This window comes from Choloepus didactylus, chromosome 7 (genome assembly GCF_015220235.1).
Source record: "Choloepus didactylus isolate mChoDid1 chromosome 7, mChoDid1.pri, whole genome shotgun sequence".
Lineage (NCBI taxonomy): Eukaryota > Metazoa > Chordata > Mammalia > Pilosa > Megalonychidae > Choloepus > Choloepus didactylus.
The window spans coordinates 116,344,623-116,359,707 of NC_051313.1; the positions used below are offsets into that span (position 1 = coordinate 116,344,623).

Here is a 15,085-nt window from a genome sequence, read left to right on the forward strand (position 1 = left end):
GGGTTCTGGGTTGTAGTTTGATAGTTTCAGGTATCCACCACCAGCTACCCCAATTCTTTAGAACCTAAAAAGGGTTGTCTAAAGTGTGCGTAAGAGTGCCCACCAGAGTGACCTCTCGGCTCCTTTTGGAATCTCTCTGCTACTGAAGCTTATTTCATTTCCTTTCACATCCCCCTTTTGGTCAAGAAGATGTTCTCCGTCCCACGATGCCAGGTCTACATTCCTCCCCGGGAGTCATATTCCACGTTGCCAGGGAGATTCACTCCCCTGGGTGTCTGATCCCACGTAGGGGGGAGGGCAGTGATTTCACCTTTCAAGTTGGCTTAGCCAGAGAGAGAGGGCCACATCTGAGCAACAAAGAGGCATTCGGGAGGAGGCTCTTAGGCACAACCATAGGGAGGCCTAGCCTCTCCTTTGCAGCAACCGTCTTCCCAAGGGTAGAACCTATGGTAGAGGGCTCAACCCATCAAACCACCAGTCCCCTATGTCTGTGGTTATGTTAGCAACCATCGAGGTGGGGTAGGCGAATACCCCTGCATTCTCCACAGGCTCCTCAAGGGGGCACTACATCTTTTTTTCCTTGTTTTTCTTTTTTTTTTTTTTAACTTTCCCTTCTTTTTTAAATCAACTGTATGAGAAAAAAGTTAAAAAGAAAACAAACATACAATAAAAGAACATTTCAAAGAGACCATAACAAGGGAGTAAGAAAAAGACAACTAACCTAAGATAACTGCTTAACTTCCAACATGTTCCTACTTTACCCCAAGAAAGTTACCTAATATAGCAACATTTCTGTGAACTTGTTCCTACTATATCCATCAGAAATTAACAGACCATAGTCATTCCTGGGCATCCCCAGAATGTTAAATAGCTTATCTGTTCTTCTTGGTTTATTGTTCCCCCTTCTTTAATTGCTCTCTATTGCTAGTTCCCCTACATTCTACATTATAAACCATTTGTTTTACATTTTTCAAAGTTCACATTAGTGGTAGAATATAATATTTCTCTTTCTGTGCCTGGCTTATTTCACTCAGCATTACGTCTTCAAGGTTCATCCATGTTGCCATATGTTTCATGAGATCGTTCCTTCTTACTGCCGCGTAGTATTCCATCGTGTGTATATACCACATTTTATTTATCCACTCATCTGTTGAAGGACATTTGGGTTGTTTCCATCTCTTGGCAATTGTGAATAATGCTGCTATGAACATTGGCGTGCAGATATCTGTTCGTGTCACTGCTTTCCGACCTTCCGGGTATATACTGAGAAGTGCAATCGCTGGATTGAATGGTAACTCTATATCTAGTTTTCTAAGGAACTGCCAGACTGACTCCCAGAGTGGCTGAACCATTATACAGTCCCACCAACAATGAATAAGAGTTCCAATTTCTCCACATCCCCTCCAGCATTTGTAGTTTCCTGTTTGTTTAATGGCAGCCATTCTAATCGGTGTTAGATGGTACCTCATTGTGGTCTTAATTTGCATCTCTCTAATAGCTAGTGAAGCTGAACATTTTTTCATGTGTTTCTTGGCCATTTGTATTTCCTCTTCAGAGAACTGTCTTTTCATATCTTTTGCCCATTTTATAATTGGGCTGTCTGTACTATTGTCATTGAGTTGTAGGATTTCTTTGTATATGCAAGATATCAGTCTTTTGTCAGATACATGGTTTCCAAAAATTTTTTCCCATTGAGTTGGCTGCCTCTTTACCTTTTTGAGAAATTCCTTTGAGGTGCAGAAACTTCTAAGCTTGAGGAGTTCCCGTTTATCTATTTTTTCTTTTGTTGCTTGTGCTTTGGGTGTAAAGTCTAGGAAGTGGCCGCCTAATACAAGGTCTTGAAGATGTTTTCCTACATTATCTTCTAGGAGTTTTATGGTACTTTCTTTTATATTGAGATCTTTGGTCCATTTTGAGTTAATTTTTGTGTAGGGGGTGAGGTAGGGGTCCTCTTTCATTCTTTCGGATATGGATATCCAACTCTCCCAGCCCCATTTGTTGAAAAGACCATTATGACTCAGTTCAGTGACTTTGGGGGCCTTATCAAAGATCAGTCGGCCATAGATCTGAGGGTCTATCTCTGAATTCTCAATTCGATTCCATTGATCTATATGTCTATCTTTGTGCCAATACCATGCTGTTTTGGCAACTGTGGCTTTATAATAAGCTTCAAAGTCAGGGAGTGTAAGTCCTCCCACTTCGTTTTTCTTTTTTAGAGTGTCTTTAGCAATTCGAGGCATCTTTCCTTTCCAAATAAATTTCATAACTAGCTTTTCCAAGTCTGCAAAGTAGGTTGTTGGAATTTTGATTGGGATTGCATTGAATCTGTAGATGAGTTTGGGTAGAATTGACATCTTAATGACATTTAGCCTTCCTATCCATGAACATGGAATATTTTTCCATCTTTTAAGGTCCCCTTCTATTTCTTTTAGTAGAGTTATGTAGTTTTCTTTGTATAGGTCTTTTACATCTTTGGTTAAGTTGATTCCTAGGTACTTGATTTTTTTAGTTGCTATTGAAAATGGTATCTTTTTCTTGAGTGTCTCTTCAGTTTGTTCATTTCTAGCATATAGAAACATTACTGACTTATGTGCATTAATCTTGTATCCCGCTACTTTACTAAATTTGTTTATTAGCTCTAGTAGCTGTATTGTCGATTTCTAAGGGTTTTCTAGATATAAGATCATATCATCTGCAAACAATGACAGTTTTACTTCTTCTTTTCCAATTTGGATGCCTTTTATTTCTTTGTCTTGCCGGATTGCCCTGGCTAGCACTTCCAGCACAATGTTGAATAACAGTGGTGACAGCGGGCATCCTTGTCTTGTTCCTGATCTTAGAGGGAAGGCTTTCAGTCTCTCACAATTGAGTACTATGCTGGCTGTGGGTTTTTCATATATGCTCTTTATCATATTGAGGAAGTTTCCTTCAATTCCTACCTTTTGAAGTGTTTTTATCAGAAACGGATGTTGGATTTTGTCAAATGCTTTTTCAGCATCTATTGAGATGATCAATTGATTTTTCCCTTTTGACTTGTTAATGTGTTGTAATACATTGATTGATTTTCTTATATTGAACCATCCTTGCATGCCTGGAATGAACCCCACTTGGTCATGGTGTATGATTTTTTTAATGTATCTTTGGATTCGATTTGCAAGCATTTTGTTGAGGATTTTTGCATCTATATTCATTAGGGAGATTGGCCGGTAGTTTTCCTTTTTTGCAGCATCTTTGCCTGGTTTTGGTAATAGATTGATGTTAGCTTCATAAAATGAGTTAGGTAGTGTTCCATTTTCTTCAATGTTTTGAAAGAGTTTGAGTAAGATTGGTGTCAGTTCTTTCTGGAAAGTTTGGTAGAATTCCCCTGTGAAGCCATCTGGCCCTGGGCATTTATGTGTGGGAAGATTTTTGATGACTGATTGGATCTCTCTGCTTGTGATGGGTTGGTTGAGGTCTTCCATTTCTTCTCTGGTCAGTCTAGGTTGTTCATATGTTTCCAGGAAATTGTCCATTTCCTCTACATTATCCAGTTTGTTGCCATACAGTTGTTCATAGTATCCTCTTATAATTTTTTTAATTTCTTCAGGATGTGCAGTTATGTCACCTTTTCCATTCATTATTTTGTTCATATGGGTCTTCTCTCTTTTTGATTTTGTCAGTCTAGCTAGGGGCTTGTCAATCTTGTTGATCTTCTCAAAGAACCAACTTTTGGTGATATTTATCCTCTCTATTGTTTTTTTGTTCTCTATGTCATTTATTTCTGCTTTAATCCTTGTTATTTCTTTTCTTCTACTTGGTTTAGGATTGGTTTGCTGTTCATTTTCTAGCTTCTTCAGTTGATCCATTAGTTCTTTGATTTGGGCTCCTTCTTCCTTTTTAATATATGCGTTTAGTGCTATAAATTTCCCCCTTAGCACTGCTTTTGCTGCATCCCATAGGTTTTGGTATGTTGTGTTCTCATTTTCATTCGTCTCTATATATTTAGCAATTTCTCTTGCTATTTCTTCGTTAACCCACTGATTGTTTAGGAGTGTGTTGTTTAACCTCCAGGTATTTGTGAATTTTCTAAGTCTCTGATGGTTATTGACTTCTAATTGTATTCCATTGTGGTCAGAGAATGTGCTTTGAATAAGTTCAATCTTTTTAAATTTACTGAGGCTTGTTTTATGTCCCAGCATATGATCTATTCTGGAGAAAGTTCCGTGAGCACTAGAAAAGTATGTGTATCCTGGTGATTTGGGATGTAATGTTCTGTATATGTCTGTTAAATCTAATTCATTTATCATATTGTTTAGGTTTTCAATTTCCTTACTGGTCTTCTGTCTGGTTGATCTATCTATAGGAGAGAGTGATGTGTTGAAGTCTCCCACAATTATTGTGGAAACATCAATTGCTTCCTTTAGTTTTGCCAGTGTTTCTCTCATGTATTTTGTGGCACCTTGATTGGGTGCATAGACATTTACGATTGTTATTTCTTCTTGTTGAATTGCCCCTTTTATTAGTATGTAGTGGCCTTCTTTGTCTCTCAAAACATCCCTGCATTTGAAGTCTATTTTATCTGAGATTAATATTGCTACATCTGCTTTCTTTTGGCTGTAGCTTGCATGAAATATTTTTTTCCATCCTTTCACTTTCAGTTTCTTTGTGTCCCTGTGTCTAAGATGAGTCTCTTGTATGCAACATATTGATGGTTCATTTTTTTTCATCCATTCTGCGAATCTATATCTTTTAATTGGGGAGTTTAATCCATTTACATTCAACGTTATAACCGTGAAGGCATTTCTTGAATCAGCCATCTTATCCTTTGGTTTATGTTTGTCATATTTTTCCCCTCTCTCTATTAATATCCTTAATTGTACCCATACCGAATCTCTTTAGTACTGAACCTTTCTCCAAGTCTCTCTGTCCTTTCTTTGTTTCTCTGTCTGTAGGGCTCCCTTTAGTATCTCCAGTAGGGCAGGTCTCTTGTTAGCAAATTCTCTCAGCATTTGTTTGTCTGTGAAAAATTTAAGCTCTCCCTCAAATTTGAAGGAGAGCTTTGCTGGATAAAGTATTCTTGGCTGGAAATTTTTCTCACTCAGAATTTTAAATATATCGTGCCACTGCCTTCTCGCCTCCATGGTGGCTGCTGAGTAGTCACTACTTAGTCTTATGCTGTTTCCTTTGTATGTGGTGAATTGCTTTTCTCTTGCTGCTTTCAGAACTTGCTCCTTCTCTTCTGTGTTTGACAGTGTGATCAGAATATGTCTCGGAGTGGGTTTATTTGGATTTATTCTATTTGGAGTTCGCTGGGCATTTATGATTTGTGTATTTATGTTGTTTAGAAGATTTGGGAAGTTTTCCCCAACAATTTCTTTGAATACTCTTCCTAGACCTTTACCCTTTTCTTCCCCTTCTGGAACACCAATGAGTCTTATATTCGGACGTTTCATATTATCTATCATATCCCTGAGGTCCATTTCGAGTTTTTCAATTTTTTTCCCCATTCTTTCTTTTATGCTTTCATTTTCCTTTCTGTCATCTTCAAGGTCACTGATTCGTTGTTCAACTTCCTCTAGTCTTGTACTATGAGTGTCCAGAATCTTTTTAATTAGGTCAACAGTTTCTTTAATTTCCATAAGATCATCCATTTTTTTATTTAGTCTTGCAATGCCTTCTTTATGCTCTTCTAGGGTCTTCTTGATATCCTTTGTATCCCATACTATGGTCTCATTGTTCATCTTTAGTTCTTTGAGTAGCTGCGCTAGGTGCTGTGTCTGTTCTGATCTTTTAATTTGGGTGCTTGGGCTTGGGTTATCCATATCGTCTGGTTTTTTCATATGCTTTATAATTTTCTGTTGTTTTTGGCCTCTTGGCATTTGCTGAACTTGATAGGATTCTTTTAGGATTTGTAGACCAATTGAAGTCCTTATCTCTAATTTATGAGATCTACAGCTTTGTGGAGTACACTTTCTCTAACTAACCAGCAGGTGGCGTCCACGAGCCACCTGTTCTCCACAAGCCAGTTCTCCCCTGCTTAGCCTTTTTGGTGAGTGGGGGAGTGAGTCTTGTGGGGTCCAATTGGTGTACCAAGCTTGCGTGTGTAGTTGGTGTTGCCTGCCCTGTATATGGGGCGTGTTTCTGGGCAGTCAGGGAGGGGGGGTGGCTCTAACAATCAAATCTCCCTGGTGATCCTAGAGTTTTAAAGCTGCTGCAATAGTCTAATCCTTCAGTTCAGTCCTGCCACAGTTTGTCTCTGCCACTGACCCACAAGTCCTTGGTATTGGCGTGTGGCTCCTGAGACTTGCAAGTGGGCCCCTCTTCCAGGCAGTGCACCCCGGGTCCTCTGTTGAGGGATGACTATGCTATGTCACAGGTGAGTGCCGTCCCCCCAGGGCAGTTCTGGGCTGCTGGGCTGTGTAGGGAGGCTCCCAGTCTGCTCAAATGATGGCTGAATGGGGCTTTGTTAATTCATACTGTTCCACCTTCCCAACTCTGGGACAATCAGCTGAGGTTGCAGGGAAGGCTAATGTCCACACCCAGTTTTGTGGTGTGTGCCTGTTATTTGAAGCGCTTCCATCACACTGGGTTGTCTGGGGCAGCTCTGGGCTATGGGGCTGGCAACGGGCAGGAGTGTTTCCTGTCCACCAGGATGATGGCTGTGAGCAGACACCCCCCTTTTCTTGGGAAGTTGTGGTGTTTAGTGAATTTTCTCAGCCACTGGATTATTGCCTTTTGTCTCAGAGCTCTCTTAGTTCTGCTCTTGTCTTGACCTGCCCAAATTGCAAGTCTTTGAAGCTTTCTGTATTGGGCTTCTTAGAGTAATTGTTTTAGAAAAAGAAAAAAGGATTAAAAAAAAGGGCCCTCCTCAGAGATCTAATGGGTTATTGAAATGCTAAGAGACAAAGCAATTAGGGCCATTAAGGAAAGGTCCACAGGGCAGAGAGATCAGCTTTTCTTCGGGATTTGCATATGAGCCTGAGGGCCTGAGCTCTGCCCTTCCCCTTTCTATGTTCACCAGAACTCCAAAAATCCTCCGCTTTTATTTTGGAGTTTTTCGTGTTGTTTTTTTCTATGCCTGTCTCCTCTCTGCTGGGCTGGCTGCTCTCAGATTCTCTGGTGTCTGGTCACAGTCTATCTATGGTTGGAGTTTGGATCAGTAGAATGAGTTTCTGATAAGGGCTGCCACTGCAGTTCTCCCTTCTCCTTCCCGGAGCTGACAGCCCCTCCTCCCATGGGACTGAGCCTGGCAGGGAGGGGTGCGGGTCCCCTGGCCACAAAAACTTACAGATTTCGCTGATCTCAGCAGTTCCACGTTTTCATGAGTGTTGTATGAAGTATCCCCAAAGTCAGATTGCTCTGTGGTGTCCAGTCCACGCAGTTCCTGGCTTTCTACCTACTTTCCTGGAGGAGTAACTAAAACATACAGCTCACCAGTCCGCCATCTTGCCCCGCCTCCCGATGCTGAGCTCTTTAGGTATAACCTGGTCGGTCTCTGGAACTTTGGGTATCTGTGTGACGTCTGAAACTAAGAACTAGAGCTTGGCATCTATGAATATCAGTATTACCTCATACAGCAACCATTAAAAAAAAGCTGAAAGAGTTCAGACTTCAATTAGAGATATGAATGAAACGGATCTGGTTAGGACTAAGGCAAATCAAGCCAAAGGGTAAAGGATGATATTGACTGTGTTTTAAAACTTCAACTTCTGTGTAAGACCTAGGGAAGACATGTTTATTTGGTACAGGATCTATATTTTCTGCAGCACACTAAATAATTTAACTTGTACAGTCGGTTTATTCAAACAGCATAATAACATGGAACTTTGAATAGGAAGTGAGATCTGGTAGGTTTGTTCAGGTTAGTGTGAAATAGTGATACATCCCAAAGTAATTTGGGCAGAGAATAAAAATATATTTACTGGGCCTCCTGGAGGAACAGGGGAAAAATGTGGAAATGTTGAACTGCCCCATCTGGGTTATTATTCATACTCTCACAAACATTGAGGACTAACAATTCAGTAGGACGAGTCATCGATCTTGGGGCTTGCCCTTATGGTGACTGTTACTGCAAAGAAGAGGCTAAGCCTACTTATAATTGTGCCTAAGAGTCTCCCCCAGAGAACCTCTTTGTTGCTCAGATGTGGCCTCCTCATTCTCTCTAAGCCATCCTGGCAGGCAAACTCACTAACCTCCCCTTTACATGGGACATGACTTCCAGGGCTATAAATCTCCCTGGCAATGTAGGACATGACTCCCGGGGATGAGCCTGGACCCAGCATTGTGGGATTGAGAAAATCTTCTTAACAGAAAGGTGGAAGCAAAATGAAACAAAAGAAAATTTCAGTGGCTGAGAGATTTCAAATGGAGTTGAGAAGCCACTGTGGAGGGCATTCTCATGCACTATATATATCCCCTTTTAGTTTTTAGTGTATATACGTATATCTCCCTTTCTAGTTTTTAGTGTATTGGAATAGATAGAAGGAAATACCTGAAATTGTTGAACTTCAACCCAGTAGCCTTGATTCCTGAAGACGATTGCATAACATGTGCTTACATGGTGACTGTGTGATTGTGAAAACCTTGTGGCTCACATTCCCTTTAGTGTATGGACATATGAAAAGAAAAATGGGGACAAAAACAAAATGAAAAATAGGGTTGGGTAGGGGTAATGGAATGCTTTGGGAATTCTTTTTTACTTTTATTTTTATTCTTGTTTTTATCCTTTTTGGAGTAAGGAAAATGTTCAAAAATTGATTGGGGTGATGAATGCACAACTATTTGATGGTACTGTGAACAGCTGATCATACACCGTGGATGACTGTATGGTATGTGAATATATCTCAATAGAACTGAATTTTTTTAAAAAAGTGGTAGGATCTCATGGAGCCCTGGTTGGCCTGTCTCCGACCCCTCACTGGGTCAGCTCAGAGTCAGCCCATGTTTACATTGCAGACCCTTGGTCCCTGTTTCAGAGGGAGCAGAGTAACCCTTGTGTACATAGCTGGAGCATGTATGACTGGCCCGATCTGACAGGTGGTTGCCTGAGGAACTGCTATCACAGAAATGCCCTACGTGTAGAAGGTGGTTTACAGAGCTCTCCTACAGAATACTGTGGGACAGCAGTCAAGTGGATGCCTGGAGCAAGGGATTGCTGCCTGTAGGACATACAGTACAGTGCCTGGGACGGTAAAGATATAGTTGCCTAGGGAAGAGGGGACATATCAATATCGGTATTAATGGGAGAAATCCTAGGGTCAGGTGCACATACCCAAGACAGAGCATGCGTGAAAGACCAGGGAGGCTCCTATGTTTTGGTTTGGAGCTATTCTCCAAATTCACTGTATGGATAAGCCCTGAGGGAGAGCACTCTCAATAGGACAATCTGCAAAGACTGGGGATTGAGCAGTCTTTCTTTTTTCCTTTTTTTTTGGTTAGCTCCTGCCATTCAAAGAAAGCTCTGCAATTAAATTAGTGCATACAAGCTTAAAGAACAGATGCCTCAGCATCTAAATTCCAGGGATAACACATTAAAATACAAAACGTCCAAGTTTCAACAAAAGATTACAAAACATACAAAGAAACAGGAAGCAATGCCCCAGGCAAAGAAGATTAAGGCTTTAGAAACCATCAATAAGGAGGATCAGACTGGGGACATTCCAGACAAAGACTTAAAAAAAAAACAAGACAGTCCTAAATCTGCTCAAAGAACCAAAGGAAAACATGGACAAAGAGCTAAAGGGAATTAGGAAAATGATAGATGAACTCAAAGAGAATATCAGTAGAGAGATGGAAATTATATAAAGGAACCAGACAGAAATTAAAATTCCCTAGAAGTGTTCATCAGCAGATTGAAGCTGGCAGAAGAAAGAATCAGTGAACCTGAAGATAAGACAATTGAAATCATCCAGTCTGAGGAGAAGGGAGAAAGAATGAAGAAAAGTGAACAGAGTCCAAGGAACCTTTGGAACACCACCAAATGTACCAAAATATGCATTGTGGGAGTCCCAGAAGGAGAAATAAGAACAGGGCAGAGAGATATTTAAAGAAACAATGGCTGAAAACTTCTCAAATTTAACGAAAGACATGAATATATATTCAAGATGTTTGATGAATTCCAAACCCAAAGAGAAATGAACCATGGCATATTATAATCAAACTGTCAAATGCCAAAGGTAAAGCTCCAAAAGACAGCGCCAATATGTCACATACAAGGGAGCCTCAATAAGACTGCCAATTTCTCATTGAAAACCATGGCAGCAAGAAGGTAGTGGGATGAGACATTTAAAGTGTTGAAAAGAAAAAAAAGCATCAACCAAGAATTCTATATCCAGCAAAACTGCTATTCAAAAATAAGGAAGGCATTAAGATATTCCCAGATAAAAGCTGAGGGACTTTGTCACCATTAGACTGGTCCTACAAAATAAAATGTTAAAGGGAGTTCTGCAGGTTGAAAGGTAACAATACTAGACAATTAACTGAAGCCATATGAAGAAATAAAGATCTCCATTAAACATAATGACACAGGTAAATATAAATACCAATACTGTTGTATTTTTTATATGTAACTCTATGTTTTCTTCCTACAGGATCTAAAAGGCAAATGCATAAAATGTAATGATAAATAGATGATTTTGGACTCAGAATGTATAAATATGCAATTTGTGACAAGAACCAAACAAAGGTGGGAGGTGGCAGAGAGGTATAGGAACATAACTTGTGCATGCTATTGAAGTTAAGTTGATATCAAAGCAAGTAAGATTTTTATAGATTTAGTATGTTAAATTTAAGCCCCATGGTAATCAAAAAGAAAATATCACAGAATATGCAAACACACAGAGGCAGAAAGTGGAGTACAGGTTACCAGGAGTGAGGTGGGGGGCAGGGGCAATGGGGAGCTAAAGTAAAATGAGTGTAGGGTTTCCTGTTTGGAGTGAAGGGGCAGTTCTAGTAACGGATGGTGGTGAGGGTACTGCAACATTGGGGATGTGATTCATCCCACTGACTGGTATGCTTGGGAGGGGTTCAGATGGGAAGATTTTCATTGTATATATGCTTCTACAATTAAAAAAGAAAGACAGACAAACTAAAGAGAATGACAATTAAATGCAATACATGAAACTAGATGGGACCTAAGAATGGAGGAGAAAAGGCTCAAAAGGACATTGTTGGAACATAAGAAAAAATCAGAATATGAATGCAAGCTCTAAATCAATGTTGAATTTCTTGGACTTGATAACTGCACAAAAAAGTGATTACATAAGTGAATATCCATATTTGTAGGAAATGAATATGGAAGTATTATGTGTTCAAGGTGTGCAACCTGCTCTCAAATATTCAGAAAACAGATAGATGATTAACAGATAGATAGATCTGACAGACAGTTTTGTTTTTTTTCAAAGAGTATATATGCCCATTGAAAATTTTTGGAAGAATACACAGAAAACTGATCACCTTCACCTTCATCCCAAGGAGTGGCGCTGGAGGTCTTAAGCCAGATAGACTCCTTTTTTGTCATTTAACTTTCAAACCAAGTGCTATTTTTGTATTAAGAACTACTTTTAGCTTATTTTAAAAACAAGCTAAAATGAGGGGCTGAACGTGTACCACCACCATAATCTTCCCAATTGCCTAGAGTTCATTCTTACGGTAACTTGAAGGCAGGCCATGGAAACCGGGTTCAGCCCCTAGAAAACCAGGCAGACACCGCAACAGGCCTAGAGGCAGAATTAAGGCACAAGTAAATGCCTGAGAGATGAAAATAGCCTGTGAGCTCACCAGAGCAACCCCTGGGGCCCTGGTAAGAAGTAACAACTGATGCAACTTCATCTTTTGTTTGGGATCCAGGGTCACCTGTGGGCCAGTGCTGCCCACCTGCTGTGTGGCCCCAACTGATCAAGGCCTCTCTTGGGGAGAGGCCTGGCTTCCTTACCTCCTGGTAAATGTGCAAACCCATGATTGGGAGAAGCAGCCCAAGGGAGAAAGCGGAAGGGATGAGGCCCTCCAGGGTACTGCTAGTTTTCCCAGCTCTAAGAGCTCTACACACCATTTAGGGTATCCTGGGCCAGAAACAACCATGTGCTGGAGGTGGCGGAAAAAACAAACAAACATGGTAACATACCACAGTTAGACATATAATACATACATCTCTATCTCTGTCATCTATAGAGCTGCCTATTCTAAAGGCTCACCCATGTCCTTTAAGAGTCACAGGGCCCTCATGGTCAACCAACCAACTCCAGGAGCCAAGTCAACAGTGAGGCAGATTCCATTATTGCCTTCCTGGTTCAAGTTTGGGTGGATTCTTGGCTGGGGCCTTAACTCTGAAGCTAGACTCCTTGAAGCCATCCCCTATTCCCCAACATTCCCCCAAGATCCAAATCATCACCAGGTACTGTTCATCATTTAAGTCCTAAATATTTCCCTGATCTATCCTCACTGTTTCTCTCCAAAATGACCTCAATGGTCTCTAAGAGGGTCCCTGCGTCCACGCTGCTTCAGCTTTCCCAAATGTCCCTGATGACCTCTTCCAGTGGGCCAATCAAAGAGGCCTTTGGCCGTCTGTTCCTGTCTCCATCTTGCTGCTGCAATGGCACTGCCAACCACCTTCTCGAGGCCCTCTCTTCCAGGGCTCCCAAGAGTCTGCACTCTGTTGCACATTCTTTTTCCACCCATCCTTGAAATGGGGATCCCACCTCCTGCACCACAATTTTGTCTATGTCTGACTTCCCTGCTCATTGTGCAAACCATCTACCAGCGATTTCACACACTGTGACTGCACCTTACATCTTTGTCCTGGGCTTCTCTCCTGTTGACTCAGGATGGGTCCATGAGAACAAAAGCCACACCCTAACGATGGCAGAGCTGGAAGCTGAAAAGAACCTGGGTTCCTCATGACCCAGTGGAGCTTCATGCCAGCCCGGAACTATAACCACCTAACCCTGTAGGAACCCCCATCCATGAATCCACCCTTAACTGTTTCAGACCTCAGTTTGCTCTATTTTCCTCTGGTCTTCAATAACAGATTCCAGGGCCCACTCCCAGAGTTTCTGATTCAGCAAGCACTTTGAGATGCACTGTGCTAGAAAAACGGAAAGTCAGACTTAAAAAGGCAAGGAAACGATCTGAAAGCCCAGAGGACAAACTTGCTGGTGACCCTGACGATCAGCAGGTGACGATGTAGAGTTAATCTGCCATTAGAGAAATGGAAGAAAGGAGAAGTTTATAAAGACCAAGAAGAGAGACCAAAAGAGAGCACATTTAGGACCATTCTTTAGAAACAAATAAAAGACAATCCTAGCAACAGACCAGTCTGTTACCAGATTTTAGTAAACCATCCAAGAGAAAACAATGTGATGGCCCAACCCTCAGAAAGGGAATAACCAGCGAAAGAGCCAGAATGTCAAAGAGGCAAATTTGCAAACCTCAGCATCACACAGAACTACTGACTTGCACCACTGGCTGTGACTTCCTGTGTGCTAGGAATTCTAACTAGACTGCAAGCTCTCTGGGGAGATGGACTGTGTCATTACTATTTTGATATCTTCAGCAACAGCACCCAGAACAGTACTGAACACACAGGTGCTTCATACATGACCACAGACTCAAAGACTTCAGGAAAGAACTAATGGGAATCATGTAATAGCTGAAGCCATCTACCTACCCCCTAGCCCTATGCTGACCTCTGAGCTCAGGCTGATTCCTGAAATCCCAGCAAAGGGGAGTAAGAGTCAGTGCTGACACTGTTCATCACTCCCAACAGACTGCGTCTGATGAACACTCTTGTGATCTCTGAAGGTCAAATTTCCTTCTTGTCTGAGGATACTTCTCTGATAAGAGTTACAAAAGCCCAGAGAATTCAGGTGAAGCAGAAGAGGAATGGTACAGACCCTGTTTGGCTCTGCCCAGGGCCTATCCAACCCTCCCGTTTTAGCTGATGAAGTCTCAATGGGGTGGAGACCTTCACTGGGTTGGAAGTGATGGGCAGCCATGGGCATGGTGGCATTCAGCTGTAAGTACCAGGGTATTGAGCTTTCACAGCCTGGTTTCCTAGAAGGGCCCCAACACAGAATCATCCATTCCCAAAACAACTGTTCCTTTCAGAGGAGCAGCCTTATTCTAAAATTAAAGGTTCTTACTGCCCAGCAGGAATTATCATTAGCTTGTGTTCCTCTCTACCTGGCACTCAGAGAAGCTGAGTTTGGGGACAGAATGCTGGGTATGTATTCTTAAAGCCCGCAACCACTTAAATTTGCAGAATTTAGTGCCCCTTCTAGCCACTGGCTTGCTTTAAGTCTGAGGCACCTCCAGCAAGCCTGAGAATTGTTACCTTAAGTCCTGGCCACGCTGGATTCATACTTCCATTCAACTTGCCAAACTTTTCCTGCCATCTGTGCCCCACACCACTCCCAGCCATTTTCTCCATTCACCCAGAGAAATTCAATGCGATTCAGTTTCAAAAGGCAATACCAAACAGCAACCAAATGCCAGGAGCTTCAAGCAACAAGAAAAACAAGATCCTGCTCTCAGGGGCCTCAGAGTCTGATAAGGAAAGGAGACATGTAATCTAGCATGACCCATGGAGTGGTAGTTACTGTAGAAAGAGACCCAAGAGCCTTGAAACAGGAAAGGCAGCTATGTCTAGAGGGATCAAGGCAGGCAGCAAAGGGAAATGGGCACACCCTGGGAGGGAGAAGCATGTGCAAAGGAGTGTGGTCTACTGGAGATAGCCACCACTGAGGCACAGGGACAGGGATTAGGTTTACCATGTGCCAGCCACTGCCCCAAGGACTTCACACAAATAATCGAATTCACCCCCCACAATAAACCTAAAAGGCAGGAACTACAATGATTACCATTTTATAGATGAGAAAACTGAGGAACAGAGAGGTTAAGTAACTTGTCCAATGTCATAAAGCTACTAAAGGATGAAGAGAGGATCCAAACCAGACTCAAAATCTGAACTTTAAACATTACAGTAGTACAGTATGCAATCGTTTCAACCTGCTAGAGCATAAAATTCAAGAGTTAAATTTATGCAGGAAAGGGCTTCATATGCTATGTTAAGGATTTGGATGTGGAGTTGCAGAAATGTAGTGGACTAAGA

General features: G+C 41.6%; 1 protein-coding gene across 6 annotated transcripts in view; it reads right to left on the bottom strand.

The window, feature by feature from the left end:
- PPARD (peroxisome proliferator activated receptor delta) overlaps positions 1–15,085 on the bottom strand; it is a 117,330-nt gene that overhangs the window by 42,814 nt on the left and 59,431 nt on the right. The gene's annotated exons all lie outside the window — the stretch shown is intronic.